Genomic DNA, 22,289 nt, shown 5'->3' on the forward strand with positions numbered 1-22,289 from the left:
TTGTATTTCAGTTCAAATTGAATTTTCTCATTCTATTTTTATCTGTATTTTCTATTTTACTGCAAATTTTCATTATTGAAGTATTACTCGTATCGTTGTAAATTTTAGTTTATTGTAAACAAATTTCTTGTAAGGCATTTTTAATGTCGTCTTAAATGTTACTGTTTAACATTCTTTGTCTTTGGCAACCTCACCAAGTTGAGGAAGATTAAATTTATTATTATTATTTCTGGATTGTCAAAGTTCATTCACCACACTCCGGTCACCGGCATGTACTGGGTGTCTCAAAAGGAATGCAAAATACTTTAGAATAATGTAGTTTAGGTTAATCCACATCGGTTTAATCTGACATACTTCTGTCCGAAATGTAACAGTTGGAAAGTTATTGATGGGCGAACTTTTAAATGGAAAGAGGCATTATAGACGTTTTTCTACTTTAGAACATTGTATTATGATACATTATTGAAAATTCTGCATCTTGCGTTGTTTATTTCATAATTAAGTTTAAACTCTCTAATAAAATAAAATAATGATACAATACAAATTACTAAGGTTACCCTTCCTATGGATTCCATGAATTGTAAATTCATAGCAGGTACCAGTTCTCTTTCCAACCTCAATGAAACACTTGGTAGCTTGCAAGTTTCAGATAACTTTAGGTAAACACGGGAAAACACAGCTAGATGGAACCCTTTGATTGGAAAAACTTTGTCTGTATTCTTCAACAGCAACTAATGCAGTGTCATCACAAAATAAATAAACAAAAAGCATGTCTGCGCATATTCACTAAGTCAATACAGAATCAAATGTCAAGTGAACGTGTATTCAGTTATGTGTGTTACGCTGGCGTTGCGGTGCTCAGATGCTGCCGTATCGCTCTTACTCAACAGACAGTACAGTACATCACAACATCGAAACGAGAACAGACTGCTATACAACACGCTCATCGTATATACACACATTAGCAAGACACCACTTTAAGAAAATATCTTCTTTAAAATAAATCAGAATTATAGTAATAATCATCAACTTAATGGTGGAAACGTAGGCCTATAGGTACATATTATACAAGAGCGACATGTTAACACGTGCATCCAATTTCATTAAGCATCAACAAATAGAAGACGTATAATCTATTTTATAATGTATATAGAAGATATTAATTATTGTATTACATATTTAAACATATACCACGACATTTTATCGTAATATTACGGAGTTACTTCATGTACAAATACGATAAATATATAAAGAAAATATAAATCATAGTTTTACACTAATTTAATCTATGTTACATTTTAACACAATATCATATAGTCTAGTTATTTCATGTACAAAGTGTGACAAAGGCGGCCGGGTAGCTCAGTTGGTAGAGCAGCTGGCTACGGACTGAAAGGTCCGGGGTTCGATCCCAGGTGGTGACAGGATTTTTTCTCGTTGCCAAACTTTCAGAACGGCCCCGAGGTTCACTCAGCCTCCTATAAAAATGAGTACCGGGTCTTTCCCAGGGGTAAAAGGCGGTCAGAGCATGGTGCCGACCACACCACCTCATTCTAGTGCCGAGGTCATGGAAACCATGGGGCTCTACCTCCATGCCCCCAAGTGCCTTCATGGCGTGTTACGGGGATACCTTTACCTTTTTTTACCTTTATAAAGTGTGAGAAATGTTTTAAAAAATTTTTTAATTTACTCCCCTAAACAAACACATGTAACGTAAAACATTTGTAACATGATTTTTATGTATAGATAGGCCTACATTTTTTCACACACTAGTGTGACATGATAATTATTTTCCAAATGTAAATTTAATGAAATCAGATATTAAAAACAAATCTTTTCACCTAATACTCAAGTACGTATAGACCTACATAAAACTAATGAGTTAACATCACTCATTATTACACACTCGTTAGGAGAGTTACAAACTGCTAAATCTACTTGATGAAGGCTATACCAGAATTTTAGAATGGTGTTATACTTTTCAATATTTCGAGAAAAGAGAACAGCATTGTACATCCCTGGATATCGATAATTGTTAGGGTTGAGGTTCAGTGCGAAATGTAATGATACAAAGGGATGGAAATGTGCTATGTATCGTCTCCTTGTGCCTTATTCAGTCAGTTCACTTAACGAGATTCCTGTGCATGAGGGGTCTAACGTATTCAGCTAATGTGCTGCCGAAGCTTGCTGTGAAACGCCCATGGACTATACACGGTATATAACCTGATTAAATTTGTATGAAATGGAAGAATCTGCTTTATGTAGGTCTCTACGCAGAAAAATGGCTGAAATCTACTGTGAGAAATGGAGAATTGTTACTGTTTTAAAGGGTAGATGCAGCTGTGGTTAGTTATTCGAAGGAGTTTTCTTTAGATTTGAGGTTTTAACACTTTCACGGTGGTGAAGTTGTGAAGTATGATTTGAGATTATTAATCATTCTTCAAAATCCCTTCTTTCCGACGTTTCGAAACTACGCTCATATTTCATTATTAGTAGACTTGTAATTTTGGGGACAGATAGGATGCATTACAGTGGTTTCAAGTTCACTATCCGTTCACCAGTTAGTACTCTAGCGTGCATAAACAGTGTACTTGCTCAATAATAATGCCGAAGGTTAAAGGTTTTGAGGCGCATATTTTTGCAGCGGAATTTGGTGAGAGTTTTGAATTGAATGACGGGAACATTACATGTACACTATGTAATACAAACATACAAGGTGACAAGCGATATTATATACAGAGGGAGACATTGTAGCACAAGAAAAGAAAGGAGGAAACTCAAACCCACGAATAATTCTATGATAATTCTTCTGCACATATCGAAAGGTACGTAGAAATATAGCTTTCTAATGCTATGTAGCGTATAATTACTTTTGGAGCTGTCCAGATTTATGTTCTCCCTTTTATACCCGTAATCGATCGCAGAACCAAGTCAATGTCCTCGTACTAGCTCACGTCCCCGGTCTATGTACCATGCTGCAGTCAACATTTGTAATCGTCCCCAACATTACAAGCCTAATTATTATTATTATTATTATTATTATTATTATTATTATTATTATCGTATTGGAGACGTTGAGGAATTGCCTACTGTGTTGATTCCGTTATACGTTTATGATGGACAACAATCCACTTTAGCGATTTTCAGTCTTTTAAAATCACGGCAAAATTATTAAGGTGTCAAAATTATAAAGGCACATCATCAGGTTTAATGACAAATTTCTGTGTTATTGCACTGAAAAATCTGAAAACGTCACTAAAAATACAAGAAAATATTTATCGGCGGTGAAGAACGCAGTTCCAATTCTATAGTAATAATATAGCGGAACTGATCTACATTATTTAGTAGATATCCATGTCAGCCTGGAAAGAACACTGATGATGTAATGTGCATGAAGACGGCACTGTTTACAATACCAATGGCTGTCCGACTGCCAAGTATAGATAGTGCCGATAAAGTAGGATGAACATTTTGGCTAACCGAAATAACATGTTCCTCTGATACCGTTCATTATATTATTATATTGTATTATGTTTGTTATAATATAATGCCGATAAAGAGGGATGAAGACTTTTTGCTAGTCAAAATAACAGACTTTCCTCTGCCAGTGTTTATTGTAATAACCACGTTTTAGGAAATTAGATACCGAACATATTTCCGGAAATAATTCATTTTTAGGTTTCACTTTTATATAAAAACAAATCTTACAAATAAAATTGTCATATTTCCAAAGAACTTACTATCCTGGCAAAATTATCCAAGAATTATTTGGAGACCAAGTTGTGAATAGGCTATATATAACTTATGACCAAGTTCTAAATCATAAATGTTGTTAATATTCTTTCAAGTCTAATTTAAAATTAGATGATAATTATTTTTATTCTTCTATAATAAAAAGTTCTAGTAATTTACTGATTAATTTTACAGGAAAACTCTATAAAAAGTTTTGATATCATGAATATAAGGATCCATATAAGTGAATATTAAGAATAATGTAAATTTTGGCGCACGGGACTTTCTATATAAAGCGATTCAATATTTTAACAAAATGTTAATAAAATGCAAATTACTTAACATAGGCTGATGAAATTTTTGCATTTGGCATTATTAACTAGATATATCAGTGATCAAAATTTGGTGTATCTAGCTTCATAAGTATGGTACTCATTGACTTCACTATTGTGAACCCTTAAAAATATGGAACTTCAGTATAGTGTCCCCTTAAATGCATCTTATATTTTGTATTATTGATCATAGCCTTGCCTCAAACATACCCTTAAAATGAATTGCAAACTAGTTTGGTAGAATTTGATGGACATGTTTGTCCGAAGTTAAGCACCAGTGTATGAAATAAGCAGGACCGGGTATTTATGGAGATCGCGAAAATCACGACATGATAGATATACAATAGATTTTTACTAATCTTTACGAATTAAGTGATTCTGATTAATAATATGCGGATAAAACAATCGCGAAATAGAGTTTTAATAGGAAAATATGAACACGTTCGTGAATTATTTCAATTGCGTCGTTTTATAGTGAATTTCATATTCTGAGTTTTTTTTCACTGGAATTTGTTATATATCCAAGTAGGGTACATTACATGGTATTCCAGGTGTTCTGATTACATTAGTGAGCTCAAAAGACGGAGAATTCAACATTTCACTAATGATTTGAAAATGTTAACACAGTCTATTATATACAGTCACGAAGCTCAATACGTAGTAAATATGCATCCATAGATAGTTGCTAACCACTAGGATCGCTAATATCGCCTCATTACAGACAATGCGAAATAGTACCGGCACAGTCTATTGTTCCTAGCACCCTCACAACTCAAGCTTCGTGACTGTATATACTAGACTATGGTGTTAATTTGAGGGCTGCAAGTCTTTTTTTTTTTTTCGTTTTTATTGAATGTGTGTTAAATACAGTCACAATCCAACAAATATTGTCTATTGGCCATACCGAACCTTTACCAGTATCCAACGAACCTTTAATGTTAATTATTTGAAAAGTAATATTCATACTGAGTTAATACTCCAATTCCAAAATAATTGTATTTTCCAAAATTTCCATTAATCTCCGCCAAGAGCACAAATCAATCTCCGCCGACACCAATATTAAAAAATACAAAGGATAAAATTAATTTCCATAAATACCTGGCCCTGGAAATAAGACAGTTATTGAATTTAAATAAATTCGACCCTCACAAGTACTAACATTGTAACTCATTTTCTTACATTTTTCAGGAGATGAAAATGAAGTTTTAAAATGATCGTGTAAATTAGTGTATACAGATATGTACAGTAGAGTAACAATAAGATTTTACATACAATTGGAGAGGTTTAGCGTTACAATGATAGTACTGGAAGAAAAAGAAACAATTTAAGACCATATGAACTAGGATAACTCAAAACCATAAAATAATGAGTTACAATGTTAGTACTTGGGAGGGTCGAATTGTTTATCTCATATTATGGTAGAGTTAATGCCATCAGGCCTTCTCTTCCACACCACCAGAAATATGAAGACGTTAAATTGAAATGTTATTAGTAGACCTCGGACTTTTAGGTCCTAAAAAATCTTAAATTAGGTACCTAAAATAGGATCTATCACAATTCAAAATAGGTTCTAAAATTACAAAAATAGGTGAACAAAAATGGCATTATTTAATTTCCCATTACAAATTAGCCGAAACATTTGACATTATTTCATTGTACATGTCCATAATTAGAGCCAGAGTAAACAACTAACACCTTTTCTAAGTTTTCCATTGAGAAACTGCATCGCTTCTCAGATAACACCATCTTATATACCGAAAATGAGCGTTCCACATCAACTGATGACCCCAGAGCATATTTAAATGTTGGTATTAGATGCAAGGGAACAGCACATTCATGTTCAAGTGTTTTGCCAGCCAAGATGTCAGCAACTATGCGGAGAACTGTCAGTCCTGGGTTTTTTTGAAGCACTGATTTGAGTTTTCCAGAAACTTTTTCACCAACATAACCAGGAACCAAGTTGATTTTTTCTGTCACCTCTTCTATCAATCCCAGTTGCGTGTAGATCGGTTTTCCTGAAGACTATAGAGCATTAATAATGGGGACCAGAAATACATAATGTGATTTGATGAATGCAATATCCCGGGCAATTGTTGGATCCTGCAGAAGTTTTTTAGCTGAAGTCATGCTCACTGCATCCTGCCCCAGTTTCAAAACAAAGTTCTTAATGTCCTCCAAATGATTGCTGTAATATTCCATGGCCTGTAACCATGTTCCCCATCGGGTAAGAATAGGTTCTGGTGGAAGTGGCACATTGGGAAGTTGCTCTGGAAATAATTGAATCCTCGTAGGTGCTTTAATAAAAACCTTTTCAATTGTGGAAACCAGCTTATTCATTTGTGGATATTCAAGCCGTATCGTCTCAGCTACGCGATTCATGGCATGGGCAAGACAAGTAATATGGAGCCAAGGCAGGGTAAAATACTTTAAGTAATTTAACGGCAGCAATCATGTACGGGGCTGCATCAGTGTAGATTACTAGCTGCGATTGTTGTCAAGGCACGACTGACATACAGAATTACACAGCGTTTCCATATTACAAACTGTAGAAATTGGAAAATGTAAAATTAGGTAAAAATAGTTTCTAACGTGAAATTAGGTATTTTTAGGTTGTATAGGACCACCATTTTCGAACATGTATTTCCATAATTCGTATATGTACAACTTTTCTTTTGTATATATCATGAGGAACAAAATAGGTTATTACCTAAAATCCGCGGTCTAGTTATTAGAAACACTTGACGCAGGATGCTGATGGAATTATCTGAATGAGCCGAAAGCCGTTAACGCTATCTGAGGTCCGCCCGGTGGGACCAGGTCTGGATTCGTGGACAATGTGTCTGCCGGTTCCGTTGTTGCTGGGGATAACACAGAAGATGCTTTCTCGTGTACACGACTCCAGCACCTCGCGTACATGCAACGGAGCAAGACCACATATCACCCACACGACGGACTCGCTTTGCGGCCCCATATAAAGAATAAAAGCCAGGTTGTCAAGTCCAAGGCTGCAGCTTCCACAGTACCGTAACCTCACAGTTACCATGGAGGCGGCGACATTCTCCAGCCCCACATTTGCAGCGAGCATTATGGAGACGATGGAATGATAACATTAGTGCACTCATCTAGTATGTTAATGCTCCCGATGACGTTGCTGTGTTACGGGTCATTTCAAGTGCTTCCATTGATGCACAGCTGACTGTTACTTAATACAGACCTACAACACATTTCCGTTTGCGTTTCTGTTAAATGTGGCAGAAGTCATATTACAGGTTCGTAATTAGTAATTACCAAACGATAGTAATGTTACTGATAATACTAGTTAATACAAAGGGTAATATATTATAGGGTGTATACAAACTTATAGAGATGATCGAAATAAAAAAAAAGTTGTATAAAAATTCAAGTCGAAAACCATTCTTTTAGTTACTGATGTACGCAGAATTTTGCCTAGGGTGGGTCATTATTAAAATTTTGTTTACAATTTACATTATCAGTATTTTAAATGTTGTGTAATTATTATTATTATTATTATTATTATTATTATTATTATTATTATTATTATTATTATTATTATTATTATTAAAAATATGAACAGTCAAATGCTCAAAACTTTAAACGAAAGTTTCACAATAAAGTCAAAATTATAACGAACGGGTGAATACTGCTCTTAAAATGAGTTTAAAATCGACAATGCACAATATTTAACATCTGCACTGCAAAACTGTCGAAATAACCTTTTCGATATGTTTCACAATAAGTTAAATTTCATTTGTGTCGGCTTCATTTTATTACAAGGTCGGTACTATGGGGTAGGTCTCTCTATAATAAAGATAACATTGTTATAATTCGAACATACCGCAGCACCAAACACTGGGATTATATTGAAGGAGGGGTAGGAGGGCTATGTCTTATTTCGATGTAGATTTTGTTACTCTGACAGTGAAAAATTAGAAAAGGAAAAACGATTATGGATATTTTTTTTCCTTAACTTGAAGGGGGGGGGGGTTCAAACCCGGTAACCCCCCCTTGCATACGCCCCTGCTATTGGTAGTTTTTCATTAGCATACAGCCCTCAGAGTTTGACCATTGCTTCCTTCACAATTGATGTCCATTGTCCTCTTTCACTGGCTATCTTGTGACTTCAATATTCCTAACGTCTTCCTTCACATCAACTTGTCACTATGTTCTGGGTTTTCCTCTCTTCCGACCCTCGGATTTACTCCAAGCACTTTTTTGACTGTTATTTCTTCTGACATTCTTATCAAATGACATAGTCATTCCAGTCTCCAAGTTTTAATTCTGATGACTAAGGTTCGGATAATGTAGCTGTATCAGGATAGTCTGTATAGCTGTATAGAATATGGCCTTGACTTGCTTCAGACTAAGTAAACACTACGTTCTTCCACTAGCTAAAACTCTACCTTCTGGGAAGAGCGCTCCCCATCCTCTAGCTAAAACCCTAGACCATATATGTAACAGATTGCTAATCCCTATGTTAAAATCGGCAGCACTTTAAAGAGAACAACCGCCAGGATCGCCACCCGTTCGCCATAAACGAACATGAGATGGCAGTACAGTCGCTAATGTAATTCAAATGGGAGTTACGACGTGACTCTTTATGTAACAACTAGATGGCAGCATAGTAAATCTGACAAAAGTTGTTACCGTGAAAGCCTATAAGGCGAGCAATCTGGATATATATGATCTAGGCTAAAACATCAATGAATGGACAGTATAGCCGATAAGAACTGAATATACGTCGTCACTACTGTCGGCTGGGAGACACGCGACAACTAATTAATGTTTGTAAACAAAACGCACGGACCAAGGATGCCTATCCTGATAAAACTACTTTATCCAAACCTTATTGATGACAATATCAGGTGAACTCTAGCCTACATCCTGTACAATTCCAGGTTCGTCCTTATCCTTCATTCGTCATTATAATGAAAAGGCCAAATGTTTTCCTTAAAATTTTTCTTTCTCATTTTCGGTAGTTCTTCTTTTCCTATCTTCTTCGTCTTCTTCTAAATTAATGTTGTATATTTCTACTGTAGCACTTACGGACAAATGAAACAAAATAATATTATTTTTAACGTGTGTCGTACACTAATTTCCAAAGAGCCGTTCGTCCGTGCTGGCATTGAGACAATTATCCCAATTTCTCCACTGCTGTAATCGGCCTCATTAATATAATGATCAAACTTTAGCACATTAAAAAGCCGCCGGTGCTATAGCTTATTGGTAGAGCGTTCGATTGCACATCGAGAGGTCCTCGAATCGAAGATTTAATTCTTATAAAATAATCAATAAAATAGCTGTTGATTCAGATTATTAAATTTTGTGTAGTTATGTTTCTTAAACGGAAACAGTCATTTTTTAAAGTGCTTGCCATTCTTTCAACCGCTTTATTGATCGGTTACGATTAGAGTCTCTTTATAATGACAGTTGAGACATTGAACGGTTCTTTTCTGATTCCCTGGAACCAGTTACCATGACCTCCATTAATTTATTAATACGTAATTCTAGTCACTGGGTATTACTAATAACTGCCTCGATGAAATAATAAATCTTTATTTTTTTCTGACAAAATTATGCCCATTTTGCATTAAAAATTAACGATCTTACTAATAAAAAGTCTATATACAGACGTTTAACTGTCTTATACTTATACAATGAGTAGCTCGTTTATAAGTCGTGTGTAAATTCCTTACTAATAATCACTACATACGTCGTGTATAACAGTATAACTGTTACACAGCTACGTCATAGTTTCGTCATTACTTCGCTACGAAAGGTAATAGAATATCTGAGGTTCTCTATTGCATCCGGTAGAGCGCTCTAGTGTGGCGTGTTAAATATCGATAGTACAACTGGCTCTAATCGATTACCACACTACATTTTGGTCAAAGAGTACAAGCTACAGCAATATTATTCTAATAATTCTATGATCTTTGGTTTGTTCTTCTGTGGTTACAAGGTAACCATCATCATAAAATGACAGTCGATACGAACAGCTGTTAGAGGGGCGGCCATTTTTTCCCTATATACACCACTTAAACAAGGGGTTTCGTGTATATAACTACTGCAAAGCAATTCCCATTGTATAGTTACAGCCTGTTTATACGTCCATAGCATATTCATGGTTTATTAGTAACGTTTTCTGTCTCAACTCTGCATAAGTCTCGTATAAAAACTATACACGGTTTATTAGTAAGACTGTAAATATTTACCTGATCGCATCACCAGTTTAAATATGTAATGATTTAACAGCATTGAACTACTAGGAAATGAAAAAAGAAAAAAATGAGAAGTAAGACCTTAGATATTATAAATGGATATTAAACAAATTTGATACATAAATAATTATATAATGTATTATATTATTGTACATAACTTATATATTATACATAGATTTTTATTTTTTTTTTACAGGTACTGTATCGCTGAGGAATAAGGAAACCTTATTACCTTGTATTTACTAGAAGCAAAGCCATTGTAAGTAGCCTACTCACTGGATTTTTCACTAAGATAGACCATGTCTGGTTCCATTGTCTTAGCTTTTCTTTGGATATTATAGAGGGATTCTAGTTGCTAATGCGCCTGCGTAACATCTGATAGGAAACAATTGACAATTGGCAGAAACAGTTGAAAATCAGCATTAAATAGGATACAGCACTTCATAATCATCCTATCATAATATCATCGGGGCGCCCCAAACTCAGAAGTGGGTTACAAATAAGCTATTGCCAGGAGTGACCAGAAATGCAAAAGACAACCTGGTAGCATTGGGTATAAAAAAACAAACATTATTTCTCCCAGACACTTTTTTACCCGTCCGAATAATAGTATCACCTACTGAGAACTAGCGGAACTGCTTCAAAGTTTGTCCACTTGTTATATATTTAGATCTGACTAATGGCGTGGTTAGAAAGTTCGCTTACACGATTAGAAAATTGTAGGTGAGATATCTTCGAATGCCAGTGTACTACACAATGATATTTTAGCAACTTTTTAATTTTAACTTAATTTTAACACTTTTTAATTTAACTTTTAATTTTTAACTTTAAATATAATTATAAGGTTCTTTATCATGCTTTGTATTCATTGTGCCATGTCATTTACGTACACCTGAAGATGACCAGTTCTTGGACGAAAACGTTTGCCCATATTCGATAAAGTGATTATTATAATGGTTTTCTAATCTATTATTCTAAAGGTAAATTTTTAGACTGAAAAGTTTTCAAATATTTATTATATTCCCATATTCTTTTCGGGCGTCTGACGTCCCATCGTTCAGTGGGTTTGTAAGAAAGAGTTTGTTTCATCAGACATCTAGGATTCGTTCTTATAATATGACTCCACCAAGTCTTCTTATTTTTTTAATTTATTCCTTTAAATCAATATTAATCCCAATTCATTTCTAATAGTGAAGTTACTAATATCTCGGTGAGTGTAGCCTACAACTGACATAAGGAATGTCATTTCGACTATCTCAATTTTTTCTATTGTCTTATCTGTTCAATGCCCAGTTTTCATATCCGTACATCAGCATAGGTACTGTCATAGCTATACAGGGTGTTAAAAAGTATCCAATATTTTAGGTGATAGTATGCATCAAAACAAGAAAATAATGTCTAATAAACATGGGTCCTATAACACATACTTTCTGAGATCTGAACACTTCTTCATAGGAGGTGCTCAATGTGACGTCCATTTATGGCAATGCATTTCTCTGCCCTACAATACAGCAGACTACCAGATAATCATACCGTAGTTGACACCCCTAGCATGGAATAATGATACGTCGCAAGGAATACTGAAAACAAAAGTCTATTTGCGGATATGAGCGGGATTCAGTAGAGATGGTGTTGTGAATTTTCGTAAGCAGCATGTGTAGGCACATGACAATCCCCATGCAGTTGAAGAAACAAGGCATCAGTACCCATTCTCAATGAACTTATGGGCAGGCGTTCTTGACGATAGATTAATATGGCCATACGTTCTACCACAGAGTCTAACTGGGGATGTTATCAGGACTTTCTTATTAACGTATTAAAACAAATTTCAAAGAGTGCGTGATTCCTTACGCCGAAGGGCAGAGGAATGCATTGCCATGAATGGACGTCACATTGAGCACCTCCTATGAACAAGTGTTCAGCTCTCAGAAAGTATGTGCTGTAGGACCCATGTTTATTAGACATTATTTTCTTGTTTTGATGCATACTAGCACCTCCTAAAATATTGGGTACTTTTTAACACCCTGTATATTATTTAAGTTGTCTATCCTTTGTAGTCTTTCTCGAGATCATTTTACTGTACCACACATAGGCCTACATCAGTGATGTCAAAGAAAGAGCGCATGAACGACGTTCGATTCCTTCGCGTGCTTACGTGCTGGAGTGGAATTCCGTAAACACAGAAACGAGCAAGAGACAGGGGCGGACAAAGTGAAAATGATCTGATGTCCAGATGTAATAATTCCTTACACCTTTGTTTATACATTTATATTAAATGCAATTATCTGATAGCTGAATAATTTATATATGCTTTACAATAGTCAGCCAAGATTAGTTTTGTAGACTATTATAGCCGAGTACTGTTTTAGTAACTTAAAAATAACATAACAGATAGAATGATTTCTGAATATTCTTGGTTATTACAATTACTATCTTCAGTAATAGCGAAAATAGGGAAAATGAACATTGCAAAATGAAGTTTAATCAGAATAGTCAGCCAAGGTTAGTTTTGCAGACTATTATAACCAACAGCCATATGAACTTGGAATTTTAATCTGTTTGTTTTTATTGACCATTGTCTGTAATTACGCTAATGTGATTCTGACAAATAAACATGATTGATTGACTGATTGATTGGTTGGTTGAATACTGCTTTACAAATAACATAATATATATAATTATTTCTGAACATTCTTGGTTATTAAAATTACTACTGTATCTTCTGTAACGGCGAAAATAAGGAAAATTAACATTTCAAAATGAAGTTTCACCAGAATCGTTCCTACGATTTCTGTTCGATACCAGTCTTGTAATATTTGGTACTATGTTATTTGAAGTAGCCAGTCGAAGAGTAGCACGCATACTGTCATCAGATAATTTGGCCCTTAGTCTTGTCTTTGTTAGCTTCGTAAATTAAAAATTGTTCACATACATATGAACTACCGAAAATTGTTATAATTTGAGTTGCAAATTTACGGACCATAGGATTCAGTTCAGGGCTCAAACATTTGTAAAAGGTAAGGAGGTCCTGATTATTATATGCATGTTTTAACAACTTTGTATTTCCAATATCAATTATTTCTAGCTGCAATCTAGTGGTAAAGTTTCTATGTTTGCAGAAAGTTCTAGTTTATTTCGCTGGGTGCATGATTAATGCCAACTGTACATTGTACAACCCTCACTGAAGCACGTATTCGTAGGTGGCGCGCTCTGCGTGCTCCAGTGGCGCAAGCGTTCTAGTAGCGCATATACGCTCTGATTGACATCCCTGGCCTACATTGAATTTCGCAGGCGTAACTCTCTAGTTACGTTCATCCGCCAGTAGAATCATTTCCACCTTCTTGTTTTCGATAACATGTCAGACAAAATTAAATTTTAAAAGGATAGTTTTTCTTCTTCACCTTGTATAACATTGGTATTAATGTTAATTTGACAAAGAAACTGAATTATTGCGAAATGCGTAATGTGGAAATTGGGAAAATGTGACTTTTTTGTGCAATTGTCTTTTGAAGATTTGAACTCTATTGTCTCTGCAAACAGCTTCATCATACATTCTTGTCTTTACACCAGTCTGAATGGCTCTTCTGTTGGTTGTGGTTGTAGCACATTTTGAGAGGGAACGCAATTATCCAGTAGCTAATTGTTCCACTCTAAGAAGAACAACACGCAGTCTGATGAGGGTTGCATTGTTTAGTAAGATTCATAGGAACTTTCTTTCTCGTTCTTCTCGCCCAGCGCCAGGTGTTGCGCCTCATCGTGGAGCAGTTCCTATTCAGAAGCAGCTATGCCGGACGTGACAAGTGGCTCTATGCATTAGCGATTCTACATTCCGTCTTACAGCGAAGAACTAAATGAACACGTCATCTTAGAAAATTTGGTGTAATTTCTTGACACTGTGAAAAATGTTAACGTAATGCAGACCTGAGGTAGGAATGAGGGAAGATGTTACTGTAGAATGTTTCCTTTTCTGCGTTTTTGTTGTGTAAAAGAATGCTTGAAACATGCCACTGCCTCTTGAGTGCTCGGCGTAATGAGACTTGATTGAACAAGCAGATTTCAGTCAAGTCACGGAGTTCTTCGAATCGAGCAGTTTGCTGCTGTCATCGCACAGTTGGCAGTGTTTTGCTGTCATCTGGTGTAGAAAGAAAAGTGCATTGTGATCACTTGGGAGTAAAGAGCTAAACACAAATTCATACATGAATAATCATATGAGATGTCAGGTTTTCACGGTGATTCGGGGGGGAATATTGAAGAATACGATACAACGATATTACACCTCACTGGTGAAACAAAAATTGCGACGATAACGTAATATAATAATTATATAAGTTACCCGTCATTTCCCATAACTATGGTCCTGGAACACAACTATGGTCCATGATACAACCATTCAAATTTTGTACTCCATAACGTAGTACCTCGTTTATCTATATTTTTGCTGTACTGTAGTTTGAAGTCAAGTCACTGCAGCTATCTTTGAACGAAGTATGTTACTTCTACAATGTTCTTTGAATGGTTGTATCGTGGATCATAGTTATGGGAAATGACGGTACCGTATTTACTCGAAAATCGATTATAAGACCCTCCTAATCTTTTAATGTAGGCTACTGTTTATAAAAATATTTTTATGTAAATATTAGACTCACAAGAAAATGCTGGTAATAGAATTCTAGGGCCATATTCATAGACGTTCTTAGCGCGGGCTTCCGGTAGATGATCAGCGAACTAACGTTTTTCGTATTCATAAACCTGTGTTAGCGATATGATATGATATGATATGAATCCTATACAAGTAACCAGTCGATAGCCGGAGCTAGTTTAGCACGCTCGTAGCGCTGGCTAGCGAAATGTCTATGAATAGCACCCCTAGTGTGGTATTCTAAGTGAGACAAGTCGTTTTCCATAATTACTTAGGCAAATGCCGAGTTGGAATTTTCATTGTCATGGTCCCTTTCTTTTCCCCTCCCGTGTAGAAAAAGAATTTAGATTTCATATCACTCATCTTCTTCATCTCATTCCATAGACACAGTCAGGTCAAGACGCATGTCTTCATCCGCTTACGGGGGATGTCCACTCCGCAACCGTTCCTGGCTTCCCAGCCTTCCGCAATATCTCCGCCAGGATTTATTCCTTAAGAGCACTTCCAAGGGCGCTTCGATACCATGGAAGAGCCATTGGGATGGATCTTGTGCTGCTTGGTCATCTTGGCGATATGAACTTAAGACGATACGATGGGGTAGGAGGCCTCCATAAGGTGAACGGTTGAGGTGTCACATGCGGCCGATGGGCTGGTAGACCCTCATCCTCATTCATCCCATAAATTCGGGATGCACAATAGACCCGCCCCTAGCTACCGTGGCCTAACCCAAACCTAAGTAAGACAGAAACCGCAAGATTTTCAGAAAATCATTGTCTAGTAGTAGTAGTAGTAGTGGTAGTGGTAGTGGTAGTGGTACCAGGGGATTACAACTATAATATGAAGAATAAAATTACAATTAATATTACATTTACAATTACAATTACAATAAAAATTAAAGTACGGCAAGAGAATACAATAGAGCTCTAAGGCAATAGAGAACGTTAGGTTCAGCCCAAGGACAGACTTTACCCTCTTTCAGTAACTTTTAGCGAAAACAATGAGATCGCAGGAGTGTGGAAGCTGGCCGTTGCGTTTATCCTTTCTACCTGATCATACCGTCCAGTGTTACAGCTCATAAAATCAATAACTACCGGTAGTCTTGAGCTTGAGTGGCATAGTGCTTTCAAGTGCCTTGTGCGATTCAGATAGTCTATTTCATAAAAAAATGAAAAGTTATATGACTTCATTTAAATTGGATGTTCTTGAATTTGCCGAAAAAAATTGAGTGCGGGCTGCGAGTCCGATTAGTCATGCCTGACGGTTTTGTCTATGTTGAATCATCCTGTATACAACACTGTTCGGAACTGAGTTACGATTCTTTGTGACCAAATAGGAGAACGAATTTGTTATCGATTGGTATAAAAAACCTAAAAATGTCAATTTTTGTACTTGTGTTAGTTTCACACTAAGCCCTCGAATTCTGGAATTCCGCCTGGATCGACGAATGCTCTAACGTGCTAGCAGGCAATAATTGCTGCAAATACATTGCTCCTGTCAGCAGCTCTGAGACTCTTGAACAAAACAAACTTCTTCCTGATAGTCGTACTTGCGGTAACTCTCATTGTCTTGCGTAACAAATTGTGGAGAGGACATGGCACTTCATTGTTTGCCCGTTAAGTTGACAATTTCCATAAATGACAAGCGGCCATCAGTGCAACATCACGACTCAGTTCCACGAAATGTTTGCACAGTGTTGAGCCTTATGATGTGAATTGTGGAGAAAGATGATAACGGAAAATTACTTAATAATCCAAACTAGGCAGATGGAAATAAGAAAACCATAATTGCCTCATATTCTCACGACAGTCAGGAAGGCATTACAGAGGAACATTATATCTCTAGAGGAGTTAACTTCATATTTCCTTATAATTGGTTTTCTTTGATACTACTAGCGAAAACGATGCGCTGTTTGTTATGCTAGAAGCAACGATATGTAGGCTTACTAAAAGCAAATGAACAGAGACATGATTCATGAAGCGCTTACTATCAGATTTGTATTCCAATCACACATGCAAAGCAGAAGTATTATGCGCATGTATTTGTTTGCGTAATAACAGAACTATAGGTTTTTTCTTCCTCGTTTTTTCTGTACTTCTTGTCTCTTATCTCTCGCCTTGTCTTTTCCTAGTCCTTCTTTCCTCTCTCTCTTTTTCGTTCTACTCTTCCCTCTCTCTCTTCCGTTCCATCCTCCCATCTCTCTCTTCCGTTCAATCCTCCTATCTCTCTCTTCCGTTCCATCCTCCCATCTCTCTCTTCCGTTCCATCCTCCTATCTCTCTCTTCCGTTCCATCCTCCCATCTCTCTCTTCCGTTCAATCCTCCTATCTCTCTCTTCCGTTCCATCCTCCCATCTCTCTCTTCCGTTCAATCCTCCTATCTCTCTCTTCCGTTCCATCCTCCCAGCTCTCTTCCGTTCCATCCTCCCATCTCTCTCTTCCGTTCCATCCTCCCATCTCTCTCTTCCGTTCCATCCTCCTATCTCTCTCTTCCGTTCCATCCTCCCATCTCTCTCTTCCGTTCAATCCTCCTATCTCTCTCTTCCATTCCATCCTTCCATCTCTCTCTTCCGTTCAATCCTCCTATCTCTCTCTTCCGTTCAATCCTCCTATCTCTCTCTTCCGTTCCATCCTCCCATCTCTCTCTTCCGTTCCATCCTCCCATCTCTCTCTTCCGTTCCATCCTCCCATCTCTCTTCCATTCCATCCTCCTATCTCTCTCTTCCGTTCCATCCTCCTATCTCTCTCTTCCGTTTCATTCTCCCCTCTCTCTCTCCCGTTCCATCCTCCCCCTCTCTCTCTCTCTCCCGTTCCATCCTCCCCCCTCTCTCTCTCCCGTTCCACTCTTCCCTTTCTCTTCCGTTCCATCCTCCCCCCTCTCTCTCTCTCTCCGTTCCACTTTTCCTTTTCTCTTCCGTCCCATTCTTTCTCTCCCGTTCCATTCTCCTCTCTCCCGTTCCATCCTCCCCTCTCTCTCTCTATCCTGTTCCATTCTTCCCTCTCCCTTTCGTTCTATCTTCCCTCTCTCTCTCCCGTTCCATCCTCCCCTCTCTCTCTTCCGTTCCATCATCCCATCTCTCTCTTCCGTTCTATCCTCCCCTCTCTCTCTCTCTCCCGTTCCATTCTTCCCTCTCTCTTTTGTTGTATCCTCCCTCTCTCTTCCTTCCGTTCCATCCTCCCCTCTCTCTTCTGTTCCATCCTCCCCTCTCTCTCTCCCGTTCTATTCTTCCCTCTCCCTTTCGTTCTATCTTCCCTCTCTCTCTCCCGTTCCATCCTCCCCTCTCTCTCTTCCGTTCCATCCTTCCCTCTCTCACTCTCTCTCTCTCCCGTTCCATTCTTCGCTCTCTCTTTCGTTCCATCTTCCCCCTCTCTCCCTTCCGGTCCATCCTCCCCTCTCTCTCTTCCGTTCCATCCTCCCCCTCTCTCTCTCTCCCCCGTTCCATTCTTCCCTCTCTCTTTCGTTCTATCTTCCCTCTCTCTCCCTTCCGGTTCATCCTCCCCCCTCTCTCTTCCGTTCCATCCTCCCCCTCTCTCTCTCCCCCGTTCCATTCTTCCCTCTCTCTTTCGTTCTATCTTCCCTCTCTCTCCCTTCCGTTCCATCCTCCCCTCTCTCTCTCCCGTTCCACTCTTCCCTTTCTCTCCCGTTCCATTCTTCTGTTTCTCCTTTCATTATTCCCTCTCTCTCTCTCTCTCTCTCTCTCCCGTTCCGTTCCTTGCCTCTCTCTTTCGTTCTATCTTCCCTCTCTCTCCGTTCCGTTCCATCCTCCCCTCTCTTCCGTTCCTTCCTTCTCTCTCTCTTCCGTTCCATTCTTCCCTCTCTCTTTCGTTCTATCTTCCCTCTCTCTCCCTTCCGTTTCATCCTCCCCTCTCTCTCTCCCGTTCCATTCTTCTGTTTCTCTTTCATTATTCCCTCTCTTTCTTTCTCCCGTTTCGTTCCTTGCCTCTCTCCCTTTCGTTTCACTCCTCCCTCTCTGTCTTCGGTTCCATTCCTCCCTCTCTCTTCCATTCCATTGTTCCATCTCTCCTGTTCCGTTATTTTCTCTCTCTCTTTCGTTCCATTCCTCTCTCTATCCCCCTCTCTCCCGTTCCACTCTTTCCTCTCTCTTTCCCTTTCCATTCATTCCTATCTCTCTTTCGTTCCCATTCTTTTCTACCTCTCTTCCTATTCTTTGTCACTTCTTATCCGCTTCTTGATCTCCCTTCTTTTGTCCTCTCTTATAACATTACCAACATAGCACAGACATTATTATTATTATTATTATTGTTGTTGTTATTATTATTATTATTATTATTATTATTATTATTATTATTATTATTGTTGTTGTTGTTGTTGTTGTTGTTGTTGTTGTTGTTGTCTTCGAATCAGCTCTGTTAGTGATAACTAATATTTCTACCACTTCTGTGTGAATTTCTTGGGTTGGAAGGAAAGATGATAAGGGAAATATTTACACTTAATCTTGTAATAATTGCATTTTAGTTGTAGAAATCATTCATAAGTTGCCACAACTTACGCATATACGAGCAGAACTTAGCCGAAGTTGTATCACTTGTTCTCTTTTATGAGAGAGATATCTCTCAGGACGGGACAGCTCTCGTCTCCAAATTGGTACGGAAGACGCCATTCAATTCGAACGTGAGCAGAGTGGTCTTACGCAGTGTCTTCAATATTCCCCTGCTCTCATTCGTTTCCTCCCCCGATTCAGAATCCTTCAGGTGAACGACGAAGCCTGTCACGTCCTCAGGGCAGCAAATCATGCGCCCCGGTTCCTAACTTCACTGTATTTGCAGTACACATACGTGACTCTTGCTACGGCCTGTACGGACAATGAAGCACGCCTTGGGCCGGAAAATGAGAGTCATTTACTTACAAAACGATTCTCTCCCCTCGCCCTAATGCCTGCGCGTGTGCCAGCAATTGTAGGGTGTCGGGTTCTGCCGTTCCCTTGGCATGCGTGGACGCTTTAAAACAATTTGCAGCAATTCTGTAATTATATCTGCATTTAAGAAGCCTGTGCCGTGTTCGTCCATGCAGATCGTGTTGAAGATCTGCTGAATGGTGCTCTGGTCTGTAATTTTCGTTACAAGAGCAAAACGCAGTTCGCTACACGCAATCAATCATGGGCGTGATCGAGGGATTTCGAGGAAGAATAGCTCTCAGCCAGAGTGCTGATTACGAGTAAATCATTAAGTGACGCGCAAGCAACAAGAGCGGAATGGCCATGGCTAAGTTATGTTACTTCAACGTGCAGTCGAGTGACTACAGCTAAACTGCCTGGTGCTTTAAGTCACGTAATTAATTTCGTCTGAGGTAGGCAGAAGAACTCGTGTTTAAATCCTGGCTAGTATGAAGCAGAATTTATAGCACATCTTGGAATGCACCAAGACCTCAAGAAAGACCTTCACTTCACGCCAGATGAAATCATATGCGAAACTTGCAAATACAAACTAGAGTTGAGTTACAGCATCAAGGGATATTAAAAATGTGGTGTCATAAAGGTGACGTACGGCTTCCTAGTCCACATTTTACACTTTTCGCGCAGCTCATTTCTGTATCGTGTTAAAATGCTGATTCTTCTTTGTATTGCATCGATACAGAAGTTTTTCCTCCTAATTTCTATTCTCAGAAACTTTTATTAATCTATTAGTCTTATGACATTGAAGGCGATGCGCTACTGAAAATTTCTAAAATCCACCATATTTGAGCTAGCGAGTTGAAATTTTTACTTAATATGCATATCAATATCACAATCACACATTGTAGATTTCAATGTTTTCTCATAAACACTTAAAAAAAATAAACTTATTTTTTTTTAATTTTCTTGGTAAAAATCCTATTTCAAATAAATAAATATTTTTGTTAAATCTAATTTCTCTGAAAGGTAACACTGCATTTTGTGCAATGGAGCATCAGTAATGCCCTACTCTAATTTGTTCATTTGTAAAAAAAAAATGTAATTTCTTCAGTGTTCAAACATCAATACAAAAAATAATAGTGCTCCTTTACGTATAATTCTCGAGAAATAAAACTATCCTGAATACAACCAATCAAATGCTCTATTTCACAACAGATATGTTAATGAATAAGTAGGTCTATATCAAGTTTCATCACTCTAGCTTTAACCCCTGAGAAATAAAATAAACACTTTCTTTGAAAACGTAAGTTAGTAGATTTTTTTTTTTTTTTTTTTTAAGATATTAAATTTAAAATTTTGGTTACACATATCTCGTACATTAACACAACTTCTACCATTTATACTTATTTATTAAGCCATTGAGATAAAATTTTCATGAAACCATACATTTTTAGTGCGAAAACGAAAGAAATGATAGAATTATTCAAAATTCGACTATTTTCAATAGCACATTGCCTTAAGTAAAATATTCTTACATCTTTCATAAACATTGTTATTTTTTTTACTAAGTCGCCGTCAATGTATTCCATCCCGGCAAAAAACCTTATTGCGATTTCGGAGATCATCACGAACACTTTGTTTCAGCTCATAATGGTGGACCCATGTTTCGTCTCCTGTAATATTGCGTGACAGAAAAATATCAATCTCATTTGCATAACGCTGCAGAAGCTTCGAAGAAATATCTTTTCTGGCCTGTTTTTGCTAGTCTGTCAGCATTTTCAATACCCACCGCAAACAAATCTTTCTTTTTCTTAATTATTGCTACCACAGCAGATTTTCCGACGCTTACTGCGTCACACAGTTCACATTAGGGCTGGGACGGAGCGGTTCGGTTCGGAGCAATTACTGTGACGTCATTACTCAGTTGAACCGAGTACAGTACCGAGTACAAATTTGTGGCGGCAGATTTAAAATTTAGATAGATTGAGTCGAATTTAGAACGTACTTTGAAAGTGAAACCAGCGAGTTTTAAAAGCTTTGTAGTAAAGCGCTTTCGCTTTGCCAATTGACGAGAAAAAAGTGCTTCTCTCCACTGCACAATGGCGGTTGCAAATTTGCGTAATTACAACTATTTGCGGAGTTATTTTGTACGAAAGGCCTATTTAACTTTCAGTGTTGTTATATATGACAGACGAAATAAAATTAATAAAATAATTTATAATACTAACAGCTAATAAATTAATATGTGAGGTAAACGTTAAACTCTGCAGCTAAGTAAAAAAGAAGATAGAAAAAAACGGGCTCCATGAAGCGCTGCCTAAAACACTTAAAATAACACACAGAATTATTTACTATTACGGAAAGTGGATAAAATAATCAATAAAACGTGGAATCTTAAACTGAATAACATAATGTTTATTTATTTTATAACATTACTAGCCTGACAGGTCATAGGATGAACTTCTCTTCAATACTACTGGGTGTTCATTTCAAAGTGTG

General features: G+C 37.4%; 1 protein-coding gene across 1 annotated transcript in view; it reads left to right on the forward strand.

Moving 5' to 3' along the window:
• Positions 1-22,289, forward strand: part of Reck (Reversion-inducing-cysteine-rich protein with kazal motifs) — a 675,928-nt gene that overhangs the window by 467,386 nt on the left and 186,253 nt on the right. The gene's annotated exons all lie outside the window — the stretch shown is intronic.

The sequence above is a fragment of the Periplaneta americana genome, chromosome 16 (assembly GCF_040183065.1).
Source record: "Periplaneta americana isolate PAMFEO1 chromosome 16, P.americana_PAMFEO1_priV1, whole genome shotgun sequence".
Lineage (NCBI taxonomy): Eukaryota > Metazoa > Arthropoda > Insecta > Blattodea > Blattidae > Periplaneta > Periplaneta americana.